We start from the raw sequence: 25346 nt of genomic DNA on the forward strand, positions 1-25346 counted from the left end.
TTCTCCTTACCTTACCACAGACGAAGTTCCAGTTTTTTCTATTTTTTTTTATAACTATGTGACGAGGCGATACCCCTAGCCTTAAACAGCCGAACACCAACGCGTTACCGTCACAATATATATATATATATATATATATATATATATATATATATATATATATATATATATATATATATATATATATATATATATATATATATATATATATATATATATATATATTTTATTAAATATGACCGAAAAAGTAAGATTAATGATTCTAACACGAATTTTCTCAATCTTTCGTACATTACGCTTCACTGTTGGAGGTAAATCAAAAATCACTTCTCCAAAATTCATTTTTATTTCTAGTCTGACGCGACACGGGCGCGTTTCGTAAAACTTATTACATTTTCAAAGACTTCACAAATACACAACTGATTAGAACTTGCGTTTCCCTGATTTTATATCTACATTTGAGTGAGGTGGGAAGGGTGATGTGGCATTACATTTGAGTGAGGTGGGAAGGGTGATGTGGCATTAACACAAGACAGAACACTAGGGGATAATAATAGGGTATTAAAAGTATCAACACAAGACAGAACAGAAACAATGGGTATTGAATAGAAGTGTTTGTAGAAAGCCTATTGGTCCATATTTCTTGATGCTTCTATATTGGAGCGGAGTCTTGAGGTGGGTAGAATATAGTTGTGCAATAATTGGCTGTTGATTGCTGGTGTTGACTTCTTGATGTGTAGTGCCTCGCAAACGTCAAGCCGCCTGCTATCGCTGTATCTATCGATGATTTCTGTGTTGTTTACTAGGATTTCTCTGGCGATGGTTTGGTTATGGGAAGAGATTATATGTTCCTTAATGGAGCCCTGTTGTTTATGCATCGTTAAACGCCTAGAAAGAGATGTTGTTGTCTTGCCTATATACTGGGTTTTTTGGAGCTTACAGTCCCCAAGTGGGCATTTGAAGGCATAGACGACGTTAGTCTCTTTTAAAGCGTTCTGTTTTGTGTCTGGAGAGTTTCTCATGAGTAGGCTGGCCGTTTTTTCTGGTTTTATAGTAAATCGTCAGTTGTATCCTCTGATTTTTGTCTGTAGGGATAACGTTTCTATTAACAATATCTTTCAGGACCCTTTCCTCCGTTTATGAGCTGTGGAAAAGAAGTTCCTGTAAAATAGTCTAATAGGGGGTATAGGTGTTGTGTTAGTTGTCTCTTCAGAGGTTGCATGGCTTTTCACTTTCCTTCTTATGATGTCTTCGATGAAACCATTGGAGAAGCCGTTATTGACTAGGACCTGCCTTACCCTACAGAGTTCTTCGTCGACTTGCTTCCATTCTGAGCTGTGGCTGAGAGCACGGTCGACGTATGCGTTAACAACACTCCTCTTGTACCTGTCAGGGCAGTCGCTGTTGGCATTTAGGCACATTCCTATGTTTGTTTCCTTTGTGTAGACTGCAGTGTGGAAACCTCCGCCCTTTTCCATGACTGTTACATCTAGAAAAGGCAGCTTCCCATCCTTTTCCGTCTCGTAAGTGAAACGCAGCACGGAACTCTGCTCAAATGCCTCCTTCAGCTCCTGCAGATGTCTGACATCAGGTACCTGTGTAAAAATGTCGTCAACATACCTGCAGTATATGGCCGGTTTCAAGTTCATGTCGACTAAGACTTTTTGCTCGATGGTACCCATGTAGAAGTTTGCAAACAGGACACCTAGGTGAGAACCCATGGCGACCCCATCTACTTGCTTATACATGTGCCCATCCGGGCTCAAGAAGGGTGCCTCTTTAGTACAAGCTTGGAGTAGTTTCCTCAGAATACTTTCTGGCATGTCAAGAGGAGTACAGGCTGGATCACGATACACTCTGTCGGCTATCATTCCGATAGTCTCTTCCACGGGTACGTTGGTAAACAGCGATTCTACGTCCAACGAGGCTCTTATCCCTGTGGCCCGTGCGCCCCGCAGTAAGTCCACAAATTCCTTTGGAGACTTCAGGCTGAAGGCGCAAGGAACATAAGGAGTCAGCAGGCCGTTGAGTCGCTTCGCCAGTCTGTACGTGGGTGTGGGTATCTGGCTAATGATTGGCCGAAGTGGGTTTCCACTTCGGGTGGTGTTCGGCTGTTTAAGGCTAGGGGTATGGCCTCGTCACATAGTTATAAAAAAAAATAGAAAAAACTGGAACTTCGTCTGTGGTAAGGTAAGGAGAAGACGCACAAAACACAAGTAAACTTTAACAATGAAATTTTAATTACGTTAAATAAATCAAAACATGAATAAAATGGACAAACAAATTCGTATAATAAAATCAATCAATCAAAATAATAAGAATAATTAAATGACACAATGAAAAGTTACGTTAAGACAAAATAACAAAAAGTGCAATACAAAAATAAATGTAAGGTGCTGGAATATTGGCTTTAAGCTACCACCTCTCTCAGTATACGCTTACGTCTAGCCGGGAGAAGTGTTAACTGTGGAAGCACTGAATATTCTGAGGTCTGAGGTCGTGGCGACCCCAGACATCAAGTAGTATGGGGGGGTGGAGTGCAGTTGCAGCCCGGCCGGCGACCAATCAGCGGAGCCGGTAGTAAGACAGGTAGTTTGGCGGTTTGAGTCTGAGCAGGTGTCCCTGGCTGCATACGTTTTGCGCTCTGGCAAACCTTGCTGGTGTTGTTGTCGTTGTTGGACATTTCTTCCATAGTAGTTTTATATAATTTTAACGACGTAATTGTGGAGGGAAGAGCAGGCTCAATCTCTTGAAGGAGATTATCGTCACAATATATATATATATATATATATATATATATATATATATATATATATATATATATATATGCGAACAAGCCTGAATGGTCCCCAGGACTATATGCGAATGAAAACTCACACCCCAGAAGTGACTCGAACCCATACTCCCAGAAGCAACGCAACTGGTAACTACAGGGCGCCTTAATCCGCTTGACCATCACGGCCGTCAAAAGGAAGTGATAGCCGAGGCTATTTGAGCCACTTCCCCGACGGCAACTCGGATGGTAATCTTGGGCATAGCATTTCACCAAATCACCTCATTCTTTGGGGCACACGTGAGGAACACAAATGCGAACAAGCCTGAATGGTCCCCAGGACTATATGCGAATGAAAACTCACACCCCAGAAGTGACTCGAACCCATACTCCCAGAAGCAACGCAACTGGTAACTACAGGGCGCCTTAATCCGCTTGACCATCACGGCCGTCAAAAGGAAGTGATAGCCGAGGCTATTTAAGCCACTTCCCCGACGGCAACTCGGATGGTAATCTTGGGCATAGCATTTCACCAAATCACCTCATTCTTTGGGGCACACGTGAGGAACACAAATGCGAACAAGCCTGAATGGTCCCCAGGACTATATGCGAATGAAAACTCACACCCCAGAAGTGACTCGAACCCATACTCCCAGAAGCAACGCAACTGGTAACTACAGGGCGCCTTAATCCGCTTGACCATCACGGCCGTCAAAAGGAAGTGATAGCCGAGGCTATTTGAGCCACTTCCCCGACGGCAACTCGGATGGTAATCTTGGGCATAGCATTTCACCAAATCACCTCATTCTTTGGGGCACACGTGAGGAACACAAATGCAAACAAGCCTGAATGGTCCCCAGGACTATATGCGAATGAAAACTCACACCCCAGAAGTGACTCGAACCCATACTCCCAGAAGCAACGCAACTGGTAACTACAGGGCGCCTTAATCCGCTTGACCATCACGGCCGTCAAAAGGAAGTGATAGCCGAGGCTATTTGAGCCACTTCCCCGACGGCAACTCGGATGGTAATCTTGGGCATAGCATTTCACCAAATCACCTCATTCTTTGGGGCACACGTGAGGAACACAAATGCGAACAAGCCTGAATGGTCCCCAGGACTATATGCGAATGAAAACTCACACCCCAGAAGTGACTCGAACCCATACTCCCAGAAGCAACGCAACTGGTAACTACAGGGCGCCTTAATCCGCTTGACCATCACGGCCGTCAAAAGGAAGTGATAGCCGAGGCTATTTGAGCCACTTCCCCGACGGCAACTCGGATGGTAATCTTGGGCATAGCATTTCACCAAATCACCTCATTCTTTGGGGCACACGTGAGGAACACAAATGCGAACAAGCCTGAATGGTCCCCAGGACTATTTCAGGCTTGTTCGCATTTGTGTTCCTCACGTGTGCCCCAAAGAATGAGGTGATTTGGTGAAATGCTATGCCCAAGATTACCATCCGAGTTGCCGTCGGGGAAGTGGCTCAAATAGCCTCGGCTATCACTTCCTTTTGACGGCCGTGATGGTCAAGCGGATTAAGGCGCCCTGTAGTTACCAGTTGCGTTGCTTCTGGGAGTATGGGTTCGAGTCACTTCTGGGGAGTGAGTTTTCATTCGCATATAGTCCTGGGGACCATTCAGGCTTGTTCGCATTTGTGTTCCTCACGTGTGCCCCAAAGAATGAGGTGATTTGGTGAAATGCTATGCCCAAGATTACCATCCGAGTTGCCGTCGGGGAAGTGGCTCAAATAGCCTCGGCTATCACTTCCTTTTGACGGCCGTGATGGTCAAGCGGATTAAGGCGCCCTGTAGTTACCAGTTGCGTTGCTTCTGGGAGTATGGGTTCGAGTCACTTCTGGGGTGTGAGTTTTCATTCGCATATAGTCCTGGGGACCATTCAGGCTTGTTCGCATTTGTGTTCCTCACGTGTGCCCCAAAGAATGAGGTGATTTGGTGAAATGCTATGCCCAAGATTACCATCCGAGTTGCCGTCGGGGAAGTGGCTCAAATAGCCTCGGCTATCACTTCCTTTTGACGGCCGTGATGGTCAAGCGGATTAAGGCGCCCTGTAGTTACCAGTTGCGTTGCTTCTGGGAGTATGGGTTCGAGTCACTTCTGGGGTGTGAGTTTTCATTCGCATATAGTCCTGGGGACCATTCAGGCTTGTTCGCATTTGTGTTCCTCACGTGTGCCCCAAAGAATGAGGTGATTTGGTGAAATGCTATGCCCAAGATTACCATCCGAGTTGCCGTCGGGGAAGTGGCTCAAATAGCCTCGGCTATCACTTCCTTTTGACGGCCGTGATGGTCAAGCGGATTAAGGCGCCCTGTAGTTACCAGTTGCGTTGCTTCTGGGAGTATGGGTTCGAGTCACTTCTGGGGTGTGAGTTTTCATTCGCATATAGTCCTGGGGACCATTCAGGCTTGTTCGCATTTGTGTTCCTCACGTGTGCCCCAAAGAATGAGGTGATTTGGTGAAATGCTATGCCCAAGATTACCATCCGAGTTGCCGTCGGGGAAGTGGCTCAAATAGCCTCGGCTATCACTTCCTTTTGACGGCCGTGATGGTCAAGCGGATTAAGGCGCCCTGTAGTTACCAGTTGCGTTGCTTCTGGGAGTATGGGTTCGAGTCACTTCTGGGGTGTGAGTTTTCATTCATATATATATATATATATATATATATATATATATATATATATATATATATATATATATATATATATATATATATATATATATATATATGTCGTACCTAGTAGCCAGAACGCACTTTTCGGCCTACTATGCAAGGCCTGATTTGCCTAATAAGCCAAGTTTTCCTGAATTAATATATTTTCTCTAATTTTTTTCTTATGAAATGATAAAGCTACCCATTTCATTATGTATGAGGTAAAAAATTTTTTATTGGAGTTAAAATTAACGTAGCTATATGACCGAACCTAACCAACCCTACCTAACCTAACCTAACCTATCTTTATTGGTTAGGTTAGGTTAGGTAGCCTAAAAAGCTAGGTTAGGTTAGGTTAGGTAGGTTAGGTTGCCGAAAAACAAATATTTCATGAAAACTTGGCTTATTAGGCAAATCGGGCCTTGCATAGTAGGCTGAGAAGTGCGTTCTGGCTACTAGGTACGACATATATATATATATATATATATATATATATATATATATATATATATATATATATATATATATATATATATATATATATATATATATATATATATATATATATATATATATATGATGTACCTAGCAGGCAGAACACAGTTCTTGGCCTACTATGCAAGGCTCGATTTGCCTAATAAGCCAAGTTTTCCAGAATTTCAATATTTTTCACAATTTTTTTCTTATGAAATGATAAGGCTATTCATTTCATTATGAATGAGCTAATTTGTTTAAATTTGAGTTAAAACTAACGTAGATATATAACCGAACGTAACCAACCCTACCTAACATAACCTAACCTATCTAAACCTAACCTAAACTAACAAAACTAGTTAGTTAACCTAACCTAAAACTTAACCTAGCCTAAACTAACAAAACAAGGTTGTTGCACAACAACAACAACATGTACACCAGGTTGCACAACAACAACAACAAGTACACCAGGTTGCACAACAACATCAGGTACAACAGGTTGCACAACAACAAGAACAACACGTACACCAGACTGCACAACAATAACCACAGGTACTACAGCTGCTGCTACAGTTACTCCAAGGACAGAACGGTTCACAACACTCCCACAATCAACAACAGGGTCAACAACCACCTTATCAGAGTATTACCTCCAATAGTTACTCACCTGGGGTAGCCCCTTGGTCACTGGGGAATCCCTCCTCATCCCAATCCCAATCCCAATCCTACACCCAACCCCTCATAGTTCCTTTCCCCCCAGGGCAGGCACCCCCTTACACTCCCAGCACTCCGTCCTATAGACCAGGGACTTGTGGCGTCACTCCCGAAGTTGTCCTTGCCAAAGTTAAATTGTGCTGAGCTCCCATCGAATAAAGTGGAACGCAACCGTTGCGTGGAAAATTGGTTGTGGGAGATGGATTCTGTGTTAGCCGCGGCTGCTGATGATGAAACTAAAATTAATCTGGCCACTGGGGCATGTGTGGGTCGCGACGGGCCCCTGAGGAAGTCTGAGGAATTCAGGCATTTGCTGGTGACGTGGCCACAATTTGTGCAGGCCATCAAGGACTGATTACTAAAGAGGAGGCTCGTCGTTACTTAACGTCACTGCAGAGGGATAAAGGCACTCAATTAAAAGAGTTTGGTGCCTTCCTTAGGACCAGGATAGGCGATCTTACTCAGGAGTTGGGTTACGATGCGCAGCAGGAGGAACGGTTTGCAAAGCAGCTATTTTGTAAGGCCTTGCCCGCTCATATCGGTCCATACCTCGCTACGGACACGGCTTCCCTGAGTTTTAGGGAACTCGTACAATACGCCGAAGATCATATAGATGAGGACTTGGATGCGGAGGAGGCGCGGTCGTCGCCATATGTTAATGCGGTGAGCAGGAAGGTAGAGAACGGGCAAGGGGGCAATAGGTCAGGACCCCCCCAGACGAAAGTGGGGGGCAGTGGTCGCACGCAACAACCCCCACGCAATGACTGGTGGGACTCGCGTACTTGTTTTAATTGTGGGAAAAGAAGTCACGTAAAAGCGAGATGCCGGAAGGTGAGAACAGAAACATGAGAGAATCCCGCCTCGGGTGGTGGCAGACCTACGTTTGAGATGACGGTGGAAGGTGTGAGATTGACAGTTTTTGTGGACACCGGAAGTCAAGCAACTCCCATTAAAAAGTCCGCCTTCAGCACACTTAAAGAGACACGCCTTAAGCGTTGTGGGAAGCATTTAACAGCAGTGAATGGTCAACATATTAATATCTTGGGCCAGACCACTCTCAATTTTGAAGTGGGTAAGGGAGAAGCTTACCCACACAATTGTACGATTGTCGAGAATCTTGCATTCCCTTGTCAGATTTTGTTGGGAATGGATTTTCTGGGACGAGTTAACTTTTCTTTGTCTGCTCAAGAAGGAGCAAGGAAGTGCAGATTGAAGTTGGGCCAGGTAGTTTATCCCATTAAAATGGTAGATCATCCTCCAGTAATTGCTTCCATTAGTAAGAAACAGAAATACAACTGTCACTACCCTAAGTTGTTGTTTAAGTCTCTTCCAGACACAGATAAGAAATCATGTGAGTTACATGCCTTGGTGAAACAATGTTGCCCACCACATTCAGTTAAATTCATTAAAGTATCAGTGGGACGTCACATTGCACCAGGTACCACCCTTCAGGTGGCTGGGAGATGTGACAGGTTGTTGATCCCTCATCATTTGATCACAGTGCTTGATAAAGGTGCCCTTATTCCAGTTGTCAATCTCTCGCACAAAACCTATCGTTTCAGGGCAGGTGATAGGGTGACTCAGGCTACAATTGTAGAAAAAACAGGAATTTTTCAGTATCAAAGCCAGGAGGAGATGCCAGCCACCACAGCACAATGTAGTGCGTTTAATGTTACAGAAAGTAGTACACAGGGTAAACACAAGACCGAGACAGGAAAAAGTAGTAATACTCAAGGAGTTGACAAGTTAATCTCGGCTCTGGATTTGCAACATGTGCAACAGTCAGATAGGAAACTTTTGAGAGCGATATTACGTAAATTCCCTAGACTGTTTGCAACAGAAGACGATCAGATCGGGCTTCTGGATAGGATCGAGCATGTTATTCCTTCAGGTGATCATCCTCCTATTTACACCCGTCAATGGAGGCTTCCGGAACGGGCGAAGGAAGTAATTAGGGATGAGTGTCAGAAAATGTTGAGACAGGATGTGATAGAGCCTAGTACATCACCATGGTTGTCGCCAGTGGTGCTGGTACGTAAACCGGATGGTAGTTATAGGTTTTGTGTTGACTACCGAAAGATAAACGAAATTACTAAAGGTGATGTGTATCCCTTGCCACGGATACAAGAAATAATAGATCAGTTTGGGGCAGCCAAATACTTTTCCACGCTGGATGCGAAATCTGCGTATTGGGCCATCCCAGTCGCTGAGAAAGAAAGAGAGAAGACTGTCTTCTCTGATGGGGTTCATACTTATCAATTCAAGCGGATGCCTTTCGGGTTAAAGACAGCGCCTTCATCATTTCAGAGGGCTATCAATTACATCCTCAACCCAGTTCTGGGAAGGCACTCAGTAGCGTACCTGGATGATGTCATCTATTCCAGGGCGTTTGATGAGCACTTACGAGATTTGACTGAGACGTTGACACTGTTAGATAAGGCGGGTTTCAAACTCAATGTGGGGAAATGCACTCTGGCATCGCAGAAATTCAAGTTTCTGGGATTCCAGGTGTGCACAGACGGTATCCGACCTGACCCCGACTCCTGTCGTGCCATTGCTGACATGCATAAACCTAAGACAGCAAAGGATGTTCGAAGGTTTCTGGGGGCAGCCGGATATTTCCGTCGCCACATTGAGGGTTTTGCAAGTACAACAGCACAGTTAACTGAGCTTACTAAGAAAAATGTTAAATTCGTTTGGAAACCTGAGCATGATAACGCTTATGCAAAATTAAAAAGTCAACTCATTACCACCCCAGTCTTGGCAGTACCTGATTTTGATAAGGAGTGGGAAGTACACACTGACGCCAGTGGCATAGCTATTGGTGGGTGCTTAATGCAACGTGATAATGACAATTTTCCTCACCAAGTAGCATATTTCAGCAGGAAGGTTAAGGGTCCGGAGGTCCGCTATTCTGCAACGGATAGGGAAGCTTTGGCTGTGGTAGAAAGTGTTAGGTACTTTGAACCGTATCTTTTCCAACGTCACTTTGTCATTTATACAGATCACAGCTAGGGCGTTGACTCATATTTTTAAGAAAAGAACTAAGTGCCCTCGCATATCACGTTGGTCTCATGAACTAGCTGCTCACTCATTCCAAATACTTTACAAGCCTGGTCCATCGCATGTTGTACAAGGACACTTTGAGTAAAAACATTGCTACTATTAACGTAAATCTTAATATCGAAAATATTTCCAGTGAGAAAATGCGAGAATTCCAGATGAACGAACCAAGGTGGAAGGAAATTATTGAACATTTGGAGGGAGAAAAATATCCGTCGAAGAAACGTAATTTAGCAATTCATGATTTTGAAATGAAGGATGGGGTCTTATTTTATGCAACGGGACACAAGGATCGTGCAGTTTTTCAGTAGGTTATCCCAGAGGTATTGAAGAAGTCGGCGTTGAAACTCGCACATGCGTCTAAGATTGCAGGTCATCCGGGGATTTTTAAAACTCACATAAAAGCCAAGTCACTCTTTTTCTTCCCCGGTATATTAACAGAGGTCATTAACTTCGTTAAGTCCTGTGGTCATTGTCAAAGGAGAAAAGGTACCCTTAAGGTACAAGCTCCATTGCAAGAATTCCCAGAAATTTTGGAACCTTTAGATCGGGTGGGGGCTGATCTGATTGATCTGCATCACAGTCATTCAGGAAACCGTTACGTATTGGTGTTGGTAGACCACCTGTCCAGGTACACCACACTGATTGCATTGCCTCAGAAGGATTCACGAACTGTTGCAAAGGCGTTCTTAGATAGGTTCGTCACTGTATTCGGTCCCCTTAAAGTGTTAGTTTCTGACCGAGGTCAGGAATTTAATGGGAATATTTTTAGAGACGTATGTAAAATTGTAGAAACCATTTCAGCATTCACTACGGCTTATCATCCTCAGGCTAACGGCATGACAGAACGGACGGTCAGTTAAAGATATGCTTGCAATTCTTGCAGAGCATGATGCAAAATCGTGGGACGAACAACTCCCCTATGTCCAGCTGGCTTTGAACACTGCCATTCATCAGTCCATTAACACCGAACCCCTTTTGCTGTTCACATGTCATTCCTGTAATTTCCCATCAGGTCTGCTTAACAGACATAATATTGTATATGGGGAGGATTGCCCATCAGATATTTTATATAAGATGAAAAATGCATGGAGAATTGCAGCAAGGGCTTCCAAGACAGCACGAGACCGCTATGCTCAGCATTATGACAAAAAGGTACGACCTCTTGAGTTGAAAATCGGGGTTCTTGTGTTGAGAGTTAATGAGGCGGCTCCTGCCAATCAAAGTAGGAAACTTGCACCTAGATTGCGGGGCCCTTACCGAGTAATTGAAAGAAAAAGTCCGGTTAATTTTGTTATTAAAGGTATTTTTGAAGACCAAGTTGAGAGAACGATTCACATCAATAAGTTAAAACCTTATCACGCTAGGGAGGAACTAGAGCTGCCTTCAGCAAGTAAAATTCCTGACCTGTGTAATGATCCAAGTGCTGAGTCAGATGATGAGGATGACCTTCTGTCAGATCTCATCAGTAGTCAAGTTCAATCTTGTCACCCCATGGTAACAAGGTCGCGAGCTGTACAGTAAATTGTTAATGATCTCCCCTAGTCAGGTTTAGTAATTTCGTAATAATTATCCTGTAGAGGCAATGGTGTGTATTTGCTGATGTACATGACTCAGGTAGCATACTTGCCTTGCTCTGGGGTTTCCAACTACCTATACCGCAGAGGAATATCCATGCTTCCGCCATTTGTTGTTGTCTGTCTTTCTCAGGTCTGATGGTACACCAGTTTTAGCCTCCCAGTCACACGTGAACCAAGGATCGAGATCAGCAGGTCTGGGGATGACCCACCTGGCTGATAAGATCGGGGTCTGAGGGACGTTACATAAAGTCCTCCCCCTTGTACCCGGTAACTCGTCAATTGGTTATCCGAAAGGGGTGACTGGTGTACAGTCACCCAGCCGACACCTCACGTCACTAACGAGGTTGTCCCAGTCCAGCCATGATGTCTTCATGGAGCAGAGTCCAGTCACCATCACAACCGTGGGCAAGCTGTCTCAAGGTCACCAACCAAGCCCACCAGCCGCGTAGTCAAGACTGCGGGAAAACCGGATGTGGAAGACAAGTGGTCTACGAAGAAGAACGCTAATTGCAACGACTTGTCAGCTCTCTGAGATTCCTGGCTGCGCCACCAGAGGGTGCAGACGTCGAGCTCTGGCTGTCAGTGGTCGTCTGCCGTTGCTGAGTGGCGGTTGCTGTGGGGGGGGGGGGGGGTGTGGAGCTCCCGCTGGTCGGGGCCCCACCTGCCAGTATGGACGGGGCTGGTACTAGCCGTATTCGAAGAATAGACACAGTGCGGCTGGATTTTTCTGCTGATGTGGACTGGCCCTTTGTAGAAGTTGCCCTCCTCGACGTCCTCCGTGTTGACGTCCCCGAGCTCCTGGGCCTAGAGAAGTTGTCGCCCACCCGTGTTGCGGTGTCGTTCGCCGCGTCACATGTATACCGGGAGTTTGTGGCTCGCTGGAATGGCCGCACGTTTCCTCTTCCGGCTTCGGCGGTGTCTGTAGAGATCTCGGATCCCTGGGGGCCCTTGACGTTTGTGAGTATTCACGGCGTGCCGGTGACATTCCCCGAGACGGCCCTCATGGCCTTGTTTAAGCGGTTTGGGTCGGTGGTGAAGCACCGGTTCAACACTTTGAGTGCGGGCCGATTGAAGGGGGTCCGGCTGGGTTCACGCACGCTTGTCATGCGGCTCACCAGCCCTATACCGTCCAGGGTCTCGTATTGTGGGCTGTCTCTGAGGACTTTCTATCAGGGGCAGACCCGAACGTTTTTCCGGTGTGGTGCTGAGGGCCACGTCGTGGCCGGTTGTGACGCTCCTCATACAGAAGCCCCTTCAGTTTTCCTAGAGGATGATTTTCCTCGCTAATCTGTGCGTGTGGACTCCCCGGCGGATTCTCGCTCTGTGCAGGTGCCTGGTGTGGATCCCGCGGCGGTTCCGGATGTCGCTACGTTTGGACCGGAAGTGTCTGCCCCGCCGGTGAGCTCGGGGGACCTGGGGGCGCCTGTTTCGGACCTTCATCGTTCGACGACTGTAGAGGTGCATCCGCATCCGATGGCCTTGGGGGATGCTGTAGGGGTGGTGCCTGTGTCTCCTGCTGGAGGCCATGTGCTTCCCGGGATTGACGGTGCGGTGGTATGTGTGTCTTCACCCACGTCCTCTGCCTCGTCGCCTCTGGGAGTTTCCTCGTTGACGAGTACCTCTTCTCTTCTGCAGGTTCCGTCGCCCTCCCTGGATACCTCACGTGTGCTGCAGTCTTCCCTTCCGCCTGTTGTGTCTCTTCCTTCTCCGACTCCGGTCTCCGTTCCTGGTGGTGGCTTTGTGCCCCGCGTTGTTGAGGCTGCTGTTCTGCGTGAACGTGCTGCCCCGGTTTTGAGGCCGCCTGTCGATGGTTCTTCTGGGATACCGCTTGTTGGGGGTGACAGCTCCGACGATCAGCAGCCTCTTTTTAAGCGCCGTCGCTCGGCTCGGGGGGCGTCACCTCGTCGGACGTGGGCAGAGGAGCGTGATGCTGTGGCCGACGCTGTGTTGCCTCCTGTGGTGCCTTCTGAGTTGGATGCTGTGCCTCCTGCTGGTGGCTCCCCTCAGTGGGCAGTTGCCCCTGGTAAGAGCGACCTTGTAGTGGTGTTGACGAAGGATGTGAGGCAGGGGGCCTCTGCTCCTGTTCCGGTTGGTAGGGGCACTGGGGCCCCTGCAGAGCCACCCTCCATGGGTCTCGGTGCGGTTCCTGACACCGAACGGTGTGCACGCCCTAGTGGGCGGGCTGGTGTGCGGCCTGCCGTGCAGTCAGATGTGCTTCCAAGTGTGCGCCCGTGTGTCCAGTCAGATGTGCTTCCAAGTGTGCGCCCGTGTGTCCAGCGTCCTCGGGGGAAACCCGTACCTTTTGTCCTCTCGACCGGCGAGGTGCTCGACGGATCTACAGCAACTGCGAGTTTTGAGTGTGATGACTTGGTGCGTCCTGTTCCCTGGTGCTCATCTACCATCTGGGTTCCACGAGCGCAGTGTTTTGTCTCGGGAGTGCCAAATTCGATGCCTCGGCCTACTGCAGCTCCTGGGTGTCCGATTCCTGACGGTGACCTACTTGTTTGGGAGGCTTATTGTTTACGGTTTCCTGCTCGGGAGTACCCGGAGAAGTATGAGTGATTGGTTTATTGGTGTGTTTGGTTTCTGTGTTGTGCGTGATGTTTCCCCGGTGCCTGCGTGCACAGGTGGGTGTCCTTGTCTGTGTGTGTGGGTGGTGTGGGTGTTGTTCTTGCCCCTGCGTGGCTTGTTTTCTTGTATGTTTTGTGCTTTGCATTTGGTGTGTGTGTTTGTGTTGTGGTTGTGGGTGTTTGGTGTTATTTCTTTCGTGTCGTTGCGCTCGCCCTGTGTATTGTGTTGGGGTGGCGGGCGGTGTGGTTGTATATGCCGCTTGTGTGCGTGTGTTTCTTATCTTGTCCTTGTGACAGTGCTTTATTATGTGTGCAGCATTGTTGTGTTTATGTTATCTCTGTGTTTCCCTGTTTATATATTTACATGTTTTTTTTGTTTTTATTTTTTGTTGTTTCCTGTAGCTTTGTACTTTTGCCTCTGTGTCGGTGGTTTATGAGGCCTGTTGTTGTTATGTACTAATCTGCACCTGAGTTTGGGCTGTTGGGATGGGCTTGTTTTGTGTTTAATGTCTGTATTTCTGTACTTACGTTTTTTGTGGATGTGTATGTTTTATGTTATTTATGTCGTGATATTTATTTGTAACGATCTGTTTTTTGTTTGTTTGTTTGTTTGTGTGTGTGTGTGTGTGTGTGTGTGTGTGTGTGTGTGTGTGTGCGTGGGTGTGTACCCTCCAGTGCCTGTTTCGGGGTTTTCTCATTGTGCCATATTTTATGTGTTTTCTTTCTTGGTTTTTGTTGAGTATGTTTCGTTTGCGTCCGTGTTTCTGTACTTTGTTATGTTTGTCCTTTATGTATGTATGATTTGTTTTCTATTGTCTGGTTTGTATATTGTGTATTTCTTTTATAAAAATAAAATTTTGTATATGTGTGAGTGTCTGGTTTATTCTATGTATGTTTGTTGTGTCTTTCCATGTCCGTATGCGTCCGTTTGTTGTATGTCCATTTTTATGTTTCATTTTGTATTCGGACTTATGTCCCTGGAGTTTCTGGGGTCTTGTACTGCTATGTTCTCTTTTATGCCTGTGTTTCTGCTTATGTTTTGTTGTTATGTTCTTGTTCTTCTGTTCATGTCTTGTGTATTGTGCTATACTTTGTATATTTCTTTTATAAAAATAAAAAATAAAAAAACTTAGCTCTCTCAAAACCTGCGGTTGCGTCGTCTGTGGAACACAAAAGGGAACGCGGTGGTCCCGGGTACGAACAGCACTACCCGTACAGAGTGCTGCTGAATCGCCAGAAGAGGTACAACCCTGTACCTCGGCCCAAGCCCCGCTGCACGAGGGGTTGCACGGAAAGGTGTCTCGGCCAAGTAGTATCGGGATAACAAGTAAACGCCGGTAGATGATGTCGCCCAGGAGCTGAGGCAGGGCCCACCTGTCCTGTCACCATGCCACCCTCTTCAACGCCGCTCAAACCTCACTACCAACGCGAGACATCGTGACACGTCGAAGCTGTGCTCTGTGGCAGCAATGGTTAACAACAATCCATCAAGACTGTATGGGGAGCGATAAGAAGAGGTGAACCCGGGTTCCTGTTAGCGGGGTCCACCTGGCGGCAGCCGCCAGCTGTCACTCAAGTCAGGTGCGGGTAGTACCATGTACTGTCCGTAGTTGGCCGGGGCCGGAAATGGAACTTCCAGACGACCAGGATCTTCAAGCAACATGAGGTAGTCGCCGGAATCTACAGCACCGAAATAGCACCAGGAACGAACGATAGAAGATATTTATCGAAAAGTTTCATATAAAAATAAATGCTATTAATATAGTAAACTGTGTTAACTCGGAACAGTTAGTTCAACTTTTTTTTTAATTTTCCATCTGATAGTAAGCACCTATACACGTTCGGAAATTTCTCTGGACCAGTATTAAATGTTGAAAACTAGAACTAGTGAAATAGAGAAATAAATCTAGAAAGTGAACATCTAGAATATTGTTACTAGAAAATTACCCTGTCTCTAGAAAAGTTGTATGAGTGAACTGGTTTGAGAACCATCTAGTAAGATCTCTATATTCGTGGATCAGTGCGGAATTTTATCTAGATTTTTCTAGACCCTAGATACTGATAGTTATATATATATATATTTTTTTTTTGTGGTTTACTGAACAATAAGGATGTGGTACACAGTCTGAAAAATGTGTTCACCCGCTGTTGTTGTGGACTTAAGTATGAACTCTGGGATATTAGGAGTTGAGGAACTTATATCCAGTATGTTGTTGTTGGTTAAGAGACATGTCTGTGGACATTGAATTTTTTTTAATAAAAAATATTTTTGTGTCTTTTCTTTAGATTTTAAGATTGGGATGCGCTGTGGTGGACAGTTGTCACAGAGGTGGAGTGGAACACTAGGCCTCTGAGGCGTAGTGTTCTTCGATTTTGATGTAATTTTTTTTTAAATTTTAATGACATTGATTTTTTTAATGTTTCTGTGTGATGTGTTTGATCTTTATTCCAGGTGGAATACTGTGATAGCTGAAGGCTATCGGCTGATTTTAGCTAGTTGGTAATTGTTAGTTAGATTTGGATTGTTCCAGTTATTTGTTACTATATCAAGAAAGGTATAGGATGTTTGTCTTCCAGGTAGTTAGAAGGGTACAAGGCTGCACCCAAGTTGACAGCCAGGATTATAGGAGCGGTCTCTGTCCTTATGTTTTATGTATTACTACTGTGTTTGTTATGTATGTATACATGCTGGGGCACATATTTTAGGGGTGCCATTTTTTGTTTTGGAGGATTGTATGGAATTAGCTAGGATTAGATAAGTATTTCTGTTGCTTTTAGGCATTGGGTCATTTATTGTTCAGTTAAATTTTGTTTTTGGAGTTAATGATTATGATAGGGCAGGGTTCTGGATAAGAATTTTGTGCCTTAAACTTCTTTACACACAAATTTCTTAATTTCCGAAGAGGGGGAGTTGTAATGGTATATGCACACCATAGCCCCTTCCCCTTCCCCTTTGCCCTTTCCCCTTTCTCTTCTCCTTCCTCTTCCCCTTCCCTTCTCTCGCTTGCCTTCCCTCCCTTGGGTCATTTCTGTCTTTTGTCACGGGGTAACCCTTGGGGTTACTCCGTGACTTAAAGCTTGAAGCCACTTGCTCCCCTCTCTCTCCTGTCCTCCGGGCCAGTGACGAATTGGGTATAGTACCCCCAGGGCTAATAAACTTGTGATCTCAAGTTACACGTGGGTGCCCAGCCAGAAAAGTCGTTCGTGTCTTCCCAGTTTTTGGAGTTTTCTGTCAAGAGGAATTGACCCTTATGGTCAAGCCTGATCCGGATTGGTTAAAGACATGTAGGCCTGGGAAGGCAGGGCCTCACAGGGTAGAGCCTGCCCATGCCATTAGCCCGGTTTCTAGAGCACCTAGTCATGGTAAAATCCATTGGCCATAGGCTTGGGATAGGCGGAGTTAATGTGGGCCTAGGAACTAGGGAGTGGAGCCTGTTCCACTGGTAAGCGTTTTTAATAAAGAAATGTTAGTGTGTCTTGGGACCTCGGCTGAGGTACATACAGGTCAACTGACCTGTGGGCAGCCAATCAACATCCTTTGGCAGGCTGCAGTATTGAAGGTAAATGTGCACTTTGAGTTGTAACACGGGTATTACATTCCGTGCCTCATAGGAGATTTTAATTTTTAGTTAGAATAGGCTATGTTTCAATTTTGATTTAAATATGCTGGTTCCAATAAATAAATAATATTAATGTAATTTTTGTTTAGTTATCTGTTCCCTTTGAATAATGACTGTTATTCATTCCTGTGATTCTCATTTGCTGTGCTAGAAATTCCCCTGTGTTCTCCATCTTATGAATAGTAAAGTCGCTCTAGAAACTCCCGTTCAGTTCCGTAAGACTACAGGTTTAATCTATTAAGATTCATTTACTTTGAGTTTCCTGATTATTGAGTCCCTTCCTTCCTAGGGTCTCAATAATTTTAGACACATTCATTTATGTTTGGAAGGTGGTGGCAGTGTTTAATGTTTTTTATTTTATAATTAGTAATAAATTAATAACCCCTATCCTTGTTGTGTCCTCCTCATTTAGTATTTAGTTTATAATCGTGGCCGTCCAGTGAGGGGTCATACTGGATTGTAACAGAGTTAAGCTGGGGTATTGAGCGAAGAGAGGGCCGATCACAGAGTACAGAGAAAGGTTACAATTGAAAGGTTCAGGGTGATAACAAAGGGATAATCGAAGGTCATTACATAGTGGCTTTAGGCATTGTATGTACTAGCTCTATCTATAAAATCCATCAATGTTTGTATCTCACCTTGTATGTATGTACTCTACCTGAATAAACATTTGATTTGATTTGACCTCGTGGTCATCCTGGTGGTAGTCTCCATAAGTGGTATGTATAATGTGTTCAATTCACTGACAAAACGGTGGTTGTCCGGTCCGACAAGCCTTTCCACTAGTCTAATAAGACCAGGAACAAGGCCTGCACGTGATGCAGGAGGCTGTGAAGGAGCCTGTGGGGCCTTGGGTTCCCATTGTGAAAGCTGGGTCGCCTGGTGGGAGGAGCCACTCTTTAGCAAGAATGGAAAGTCTTCTGGTTGGTTGGTAAGAGATGAGGTGGTGGGTTGAGCGGCTGGGGCTCGCATAGCGGTGGTAGAAAGGTTGTTTTTCTTGACTTCAGCCTGGGCCTTGATGTTTTCCTGTCTGTGGGGGCAGTGGTAGGAAATTGCGGGGTGACTGCCATCACAGAGCAAGCAGCGATGGGTTGTTGTCTTACATATGGAGTAGTGATGGTCCAGTGCGCACAGGCTGTACTTCTGGACGGGGTGCTAACACTTGTTGGTTGGGTGGGAGAGCTCGTAGCACTGGAAGCACAGCTGGATCTCATGGTATCGTTCCTTTTTTACTTGGGTTGTATTTGTTATCCGAAGCAGTAGAAATCTTGTGTGTGGTAGCCTGGGTGGCCGGAGATATGGTGGTGAAAGTAATCTTCATTTATGATTTATCGGTGCTGCAGAACTCTAGGTTAAATACACCTGGGCTCGGATTTTCATCCTCGATATTGTCCATGATCTCTTGTTGCGATCGATCAACGATCCATTGGCTGATCCTGTTGGTAAAACCAGTTCTTCTGTCCAGGAACTGACGTGGGAAGTGAGGATGTAGGTTTGTGCTCCTTGCAAAGTATACCATCGTTGGTCAAGAGTTTTTCTAGCGCTTCCTCACATGAAAAGAAGAGAACAATATCATTACCTTCCTGACTAATGTCAGTGGGTGTGATGCCGGTAACGTGTTCAGGGCCTTAGAATATCGCTTTTCCAGAAAACATGACCGTCAAGGGGGAGTAGCTCAAACCTTCAGACGTTTGGGTCGCATTGTGTCCTCACCCTCAACGAGTCGCAGTGTGAATGGAGTGACAATGTGGTTGTTATAGATTCAGCTACTCGGAACAAGTTCCAAGTAGCACGGGCTATGGTGAGCCCGTAACTTACCTGGCACAGGAGCGGGGCAAATAGCACGGGCTATAGTGAGCCTGTAGTGGACTCACCTGGCACAGGAGTAGTGTCCTGGAGTGACTAGATACACGGACCTTTAAATGATGTGCTTCTTCATCTCGTTACCTTCACCTTATCCTATTCACCTCATCACCTTCACCTTATCCCATTCACCTCATCACCTTCACCTTATCCCATTCACCTCATCACCTTCACCTTATCCCATTCACCTCATCACATAACAACAACATAGATATAATTCTATGTCTGACTTTGAACACTTAGAACTGACTTTGAACAAAAGACTCAACATAACCTTAAAATATATCCAATCCCACGTTGGCATCCCATTAAATGAGAAAACCGATGAAATTGCTAAATTGGCAACTTATCATGCAATGACACATAAAACAATCCAACCCAGCCTAGAGAACATAAAAAACATCAACACAAAAAACTCTCACACCTCAACAAAGCCCATCTACACCAGAGAGTAGCAGAAGGTTCGCCCTCTGCAATATGGTATCTTCAGGCCACTAAGTTAGAAAGGTTAAATATCCCAAAAAGAATCCACAGGGAAATAGCACTTCGGTTATGCAGACAACGTCCAGGTTACAGATGCAACTGGGAGACTTGTGAACCTAGAGAATGGGAATGCATCTTCTGCCAAACAATCAGAGAAAAGCCGCTACTTCACTATCTCCTGCAATATGAAGCAACCAACGACCTTAGAAGAGCTTTAAGAGTTCCTGAATCTTGCAGTAACTACCCTGAAGCCATCAACACAGCCACTCTTCTGGTCAAAAAAGGTGTCCAACAGCTGGACACCCTCATAAATACTGTCAAGCAGTATCCTCCCCCGCGATAGCAGCTTAACGATTAAATGCGACCTCAGCACACTGTATAAATTTACTGACCCAAAATTTTACCACTTACGGTCTATTCATGCCCGTGCCACCTCTTGGGTGGCTTAATCTTCATCAATCAATCAATCTGAAGCCAGTAATATTCCCATGCCTAGCGTTATAATCATCCATTAATGATGGGAGGTTCATACTGAATACTGTACTGATAGGAAGTACAGTATTACAGCATATAATTAAACTTATCACTAAGTGCATACAGGTATCGAAGCCCTTCAGCTGATTTGGCTAGATTTAAGGTTCTAGACAACAGATAAGGGTTAGTTATGGGGTGGACACCTGGTGGATACTCTACAAATAAGAGAGTTATTTTGGTGTAAACAAAGAAAAAAAGGGGTCATCAATGCACGGCGCCGAGCTACAATAAACCCCTCTTTTCTCTCGTGATATATGGCCGATACTGAGGAACAGCTGTGTAAACACCACTCCCCCCTCACTGGGCTGGCTGTGTACGCAATGAAGGATGGGGGTTAGTGACCCATAATTACGTTTATATTTATGATATAAAAACGAGGTTCGTAAGAAAAATTGTCATGTCTCGAGTTTTTTAACAAAAATTTTACTAATTTAGTTTTGTTTTAATTTCCTTGGACAACATGGTATCTTAAGGTAATTTTTGTATATAGAGAGGTTTATGAAATGTGAGCAGGGTGGTGGAAGTGTGCTCAGGGTGGTGGAAGTGTGGGCAGGGTGGTGGAAGTGTGCTCAGGGTGGTGAAAGTGTGGGCAGGGTGGTGGAAGTGTGCTCAGGGTACTGGAAGTGTGCTCAAAGTGGTGGAAATGTGCTCAGGGTGGTAGAAGTGTGCTCAGGGTGGTGGAAGTGTGCTCAGGGTGGTGGAAGTGTGCTCAGATTGGTGGAAGTGTGGGCAGGGTGGTGGAAATGTGCTCAGGGTGGTGAAAGTGTGCTCAGGGTACTGGAAGTGTGCTCAGGGTGCTGGAAGTGTGCTCAAAGTGGTGGAAATGTGCTCAGGGTGGTGGAAGTGTGGGCAGGGTGGTGAAAATGTGCTCAGGGTGGTGAAAATGTGCTCAGGGAGCCGGTCGGCCAAGCGGACAGCACACTGGACTTGTGATCCTGTGGACCCGGGTTCGATCCCGGGCGCCAGCGAGAAACAATGGGCAGAGTTTCTTTCATCCTATGCCCCTGTTACCTAGCAGTAAAATAGGTACCTAGGTGTTAGTCAGCTGTCACGGGCTGCTTCCTGGGGGTGGAGGCCAGTAGTAGGGAGTACGACTCACAGACGATTTTTTTTTTTCAGGCCAGAGATCACCTGTGAGTCGTACGACTCACAGACGATATTTTGTTTCTGGGAAATATCGTCTGTGAGTCGTGGGGGTTTTCAGGCAAATTTGGGGAGTCACAGATTTGGAAGTAAGGAATTCTTATGAGAAAAATAATTTCCGAGATCTTAGAAGTTTGTTAAGCGTTCTTATGAGGAAAATAAGTAGGAAAATCTTTAAGAATTTTTTTAGAAAATATCGTGTTTGTGTCAAAGCATTTCCAGGTGAACTCTACGGACATAGGTTGCCTGTTTTCAACTTCGGAAATATCGTCTGTGAGTCGTTGTGGTTTTCAGGCAAATTTGGGGAGTCACAGATTTGGAGTTAAGGAATTCTTATGAGGAAAATAATTTCTGAGATTTTAAAAGTTTGCTAACCGGTCTTATGGGGGAAACTCAAATTTTTCAGAGTTCAGTTTTAAGAAAATATTTCAGAGTTTCAAATAATCATAGAAGTTTATTTATATGTTTATGACCAAATTTTGTAAAAAATACCATTTTCAGAGAATATTGTCTTAGATGTCTTGATAAGGAAAACAGACAACTTAGCCATAACATTTAGTTTTATATCCATTTACGGCTATTTCACCTGTAAAGACCAAAATTGAACAGAGCCCAGTTATAGACAGAATTTCGTCAGAGGCCATTTTATACCTGAAAATGAACAGAGTCCACTTTGTGAGCAAAATTAGTCAGAGACAGTTTTAAGCTCATATTTCATCAGAGTCCAATTATCAACAGAAATTCGCCAGAGTCTACTTTGCTAGCAAAATTAGTCAGAGACAGTTTTAAGCTCAAATTTCATCAGAGTCCGATTATCAACAGAAATTCGCCAGAGTCTACTTTGAGAGCAAAATTAGTCAGAGACAGTTTTAAGCTCAAATTTCATCAGTGTCCTGTAATCTGTGAAAATTTGACAGAGTCCATTTTATACCCAATTTTCGTCAGAGTCCAGTTTATGCTCAAATTCGCCAGAGTCTACTTTGAGAGCAAAATTCATCAGAGTCCAGTTCTTGATCGAAATTAATCAGAGTCCAATTGAAGACCCAAATTTGGCAGAGACCACATTTTCGCTACTAGCAGTCCAATCCCCCCGAAATTTAAAAGCAGACATACTTCAAAGTTAGTAAATAAGATCAAGTCAGTTACTGAGCTCCAGCTCTCGTCCCCACCTTAGTTCTCTCTCGTATCTTTGTAAATAACCCATCAATTTCCCTGAAATTTTTACCCTCTGTATTTCAGACATAGTAAATATGAAGTAAACAATTATAAACTCTAGCTCTTGTCCTCTGTCCAAGTTCACTTTTGTAAATTCATTATTATCAGTCCAAATCCCCCTGAAATTTAAACACCCAACTACATTTTCAGACATAGTAAATAAAAACCAGTTCAGTTATCAAGTTTCAACTCTTGTCCCCCAGCTTAGTTCATTTTGTACAAGTTCTTTATTTTCCAACTAAATCACCCTGAGATTTAAGATCACCTTATTTCTAACGTAGTAAAATTAATCTGGACATTAGCCAAGCTCCATTTCCTCTGTCTTAGATCATCGAACATAATTATATCCGATCAAGTCCCTCTCCAGCCTATCTGTTTATCAGAGTAACCACCTTGCCATTCTCATCCCCGACGTATCCAAACCTTCAATAATTATACTGTATTTTCATATTTTCACTATATTCACCTGTGTTCTTCACATTTTTTCCGTGTTTTCTGCGTTCATTCCATGTTCTACAAATGTTCACAGCATGCTCAGTTCAATTTTTTTCTACCATTTTCCCCGTATGTTCACTATGTTCTTTGTCGTGTTTTCATGTACATCATATGTTCTCTGTATAACTTTTATACTCAATATTCATGTTCTCAATGTTCTTAGCTTATTCTTCACATTTTTTCCATGTTTTCTGTGTTCATTCCATGTTCTACAAATGTTCACAGCATGCTCAGTTCAAATTTTTTCTACCGTTTTCCCCGTATGTTCACTATGTTCGTTGTCATGTTTTTCATGTACATCATATGTTCTCTGTATAACTTTTATACTCAATATTCATGTTTTCAATGTTCTTAGCTTGTTCTTCACATGTTCAGTGTTCATTCTTTGTATTCCCTATGTTCTTTATCATGTCTTCATATTCTCTATAAGTTCATATTCCCTGCATGTTCACTCTATTCATCAACTTTTTCTTACATGTTTTCTGTGTTCACCGTATGTTCACTGTGTTCATTCCCCTAATTAACCTCAATTTTTTAATGTTCTTTGTTTCTTTAAACCAATTTGTTTCTTCCATTCACTAACTAGTTCTTTGTCAAATAATATTATACTGCATTACAGTTCCCTCAACAATTTTAGTCACCAAGTTTTTATTTGCAAAACTATGTCAAAGTAATTCTCGTAGTCAACTTAATAGTTCTACCAACCCCGTTCTTAAACAAATCTACACTTTATTCAGTTCCAAATTTACAAAGACAAACCTTTCTTGTAACTTCTTAACTAAAAATCTTTCGCCAATCAACTAAAACATAGTCTCTTTCCTCATTTCTCAATTAAACTTATTATCCAATCAACCAAAAATTGTCAAAGGAATCTTTCCAACACTGTTCATAACTAAACTTATTCCCTACTCATCAGAAAATAACCGTGTTCTTCATGTTTCATTGTCATTTCATAACTAAAATTATCCATCAATCAACAGAAAAAGTCATATTCATCATTGTTCCTAACTAAAATTATGTTTTCGTCAAGTAAGAAAATATAGTCAAAGATATCTATCATCGTCGTTCTTAACTGACATTTATACTTTGTGGAGCACTAAAATAGTCACTGTCGTCATATTTTTTTTCTTGTCTTTCCTCAACTAAAATAGTCAAATGTAACTTTTTCAACACTTTCGTAACTAAAATTATATGCCGCTAAGTAAGAAAAATAGTCAAATGTAACTTTTTCAGCACTTTCGTAAAAATTATATGTCGTTAAGTAAGAAAAATAGTCAAAGGTGCTCTCCGTAACACCAAAGTTACTCTTCGAGATAACAAAAGACACTCTCAAACACTCAAAATTTACTCGCATCCTCAAAGTTATTCTCAGAGTCATCAAAAAGTTAATCTCAGTCATCAAAATGCTATTCTCTAAGTAGCCTTTCATTCATCAGAGAAACTTTCTAAGACATCTTCGTTCATTAAAGTTAATCTCAGAGGCATAAAGTTATTCTCAGAGTCATCAAAAAGTTAATCTCAGTCATCAAAATGCTATTCTCTAAGTAACCTTTCGTTCATCAGAGAATCTTTCTAAGACATCTTCGTTCATTATAGTTAATCTCAGAGGCGTAAAAGTTATTCTCAGAGCTATCAAACTTATTTTCGATGCCATCAAAAAGTATTTTCTCGTTCATCAAAGTTAATCTCAGAGTTAACAAAGGTAATCTCTAACTCACTTTCGTTCAACATATTAATTCTCTAAGTCCTCAAAGTTATTCTCTAAGACAACAAAGGTATTCTCTAAGACAACAAAGTCTTTCTCAGAGCTATCAAACTTGTTCTCAAAGTCATCAAAGTTATTCCAAGAGACGTCAAAGTTAATCCAAGACATCATCTTTCATCAAAGATATTCTCTCTAAGCCATCAATGTTCTTCTCTAAGACATAAAAGTTATTCTCTATGTCATCAAAAAGTTTTCTCTGAGCTAACAAAATACTACTCATGTTCTCAAATACATTCTCAAAGTCATCAAAGTTATTCTAAGAGCTATCAAACTTGTTCTCAAAGTCATCAAAGTTATTCACAGAGTCATCAAAGTTATTCTGTAACTCACTTTTGTTCATTAAAGTTAATTTCTATGTTATAAAAGTTATTCTCAGA

The sequence above is a fragment of the Procambarus clarkii genome, chromosome 25 (assembly GCF_040958095.1).
Source record: "Procambarus clarkii isolate CNS0578487 chromosome 25, FALCON_Pclarkii_2.0, whole genome shotgun sequence".
Taxonomy (NCBI): Eukaryota; Metazoa; Arthropoda; class Malacostraca; order Decapoda; family Cambaridae; genus Procambarus; species Procambarus clarkii.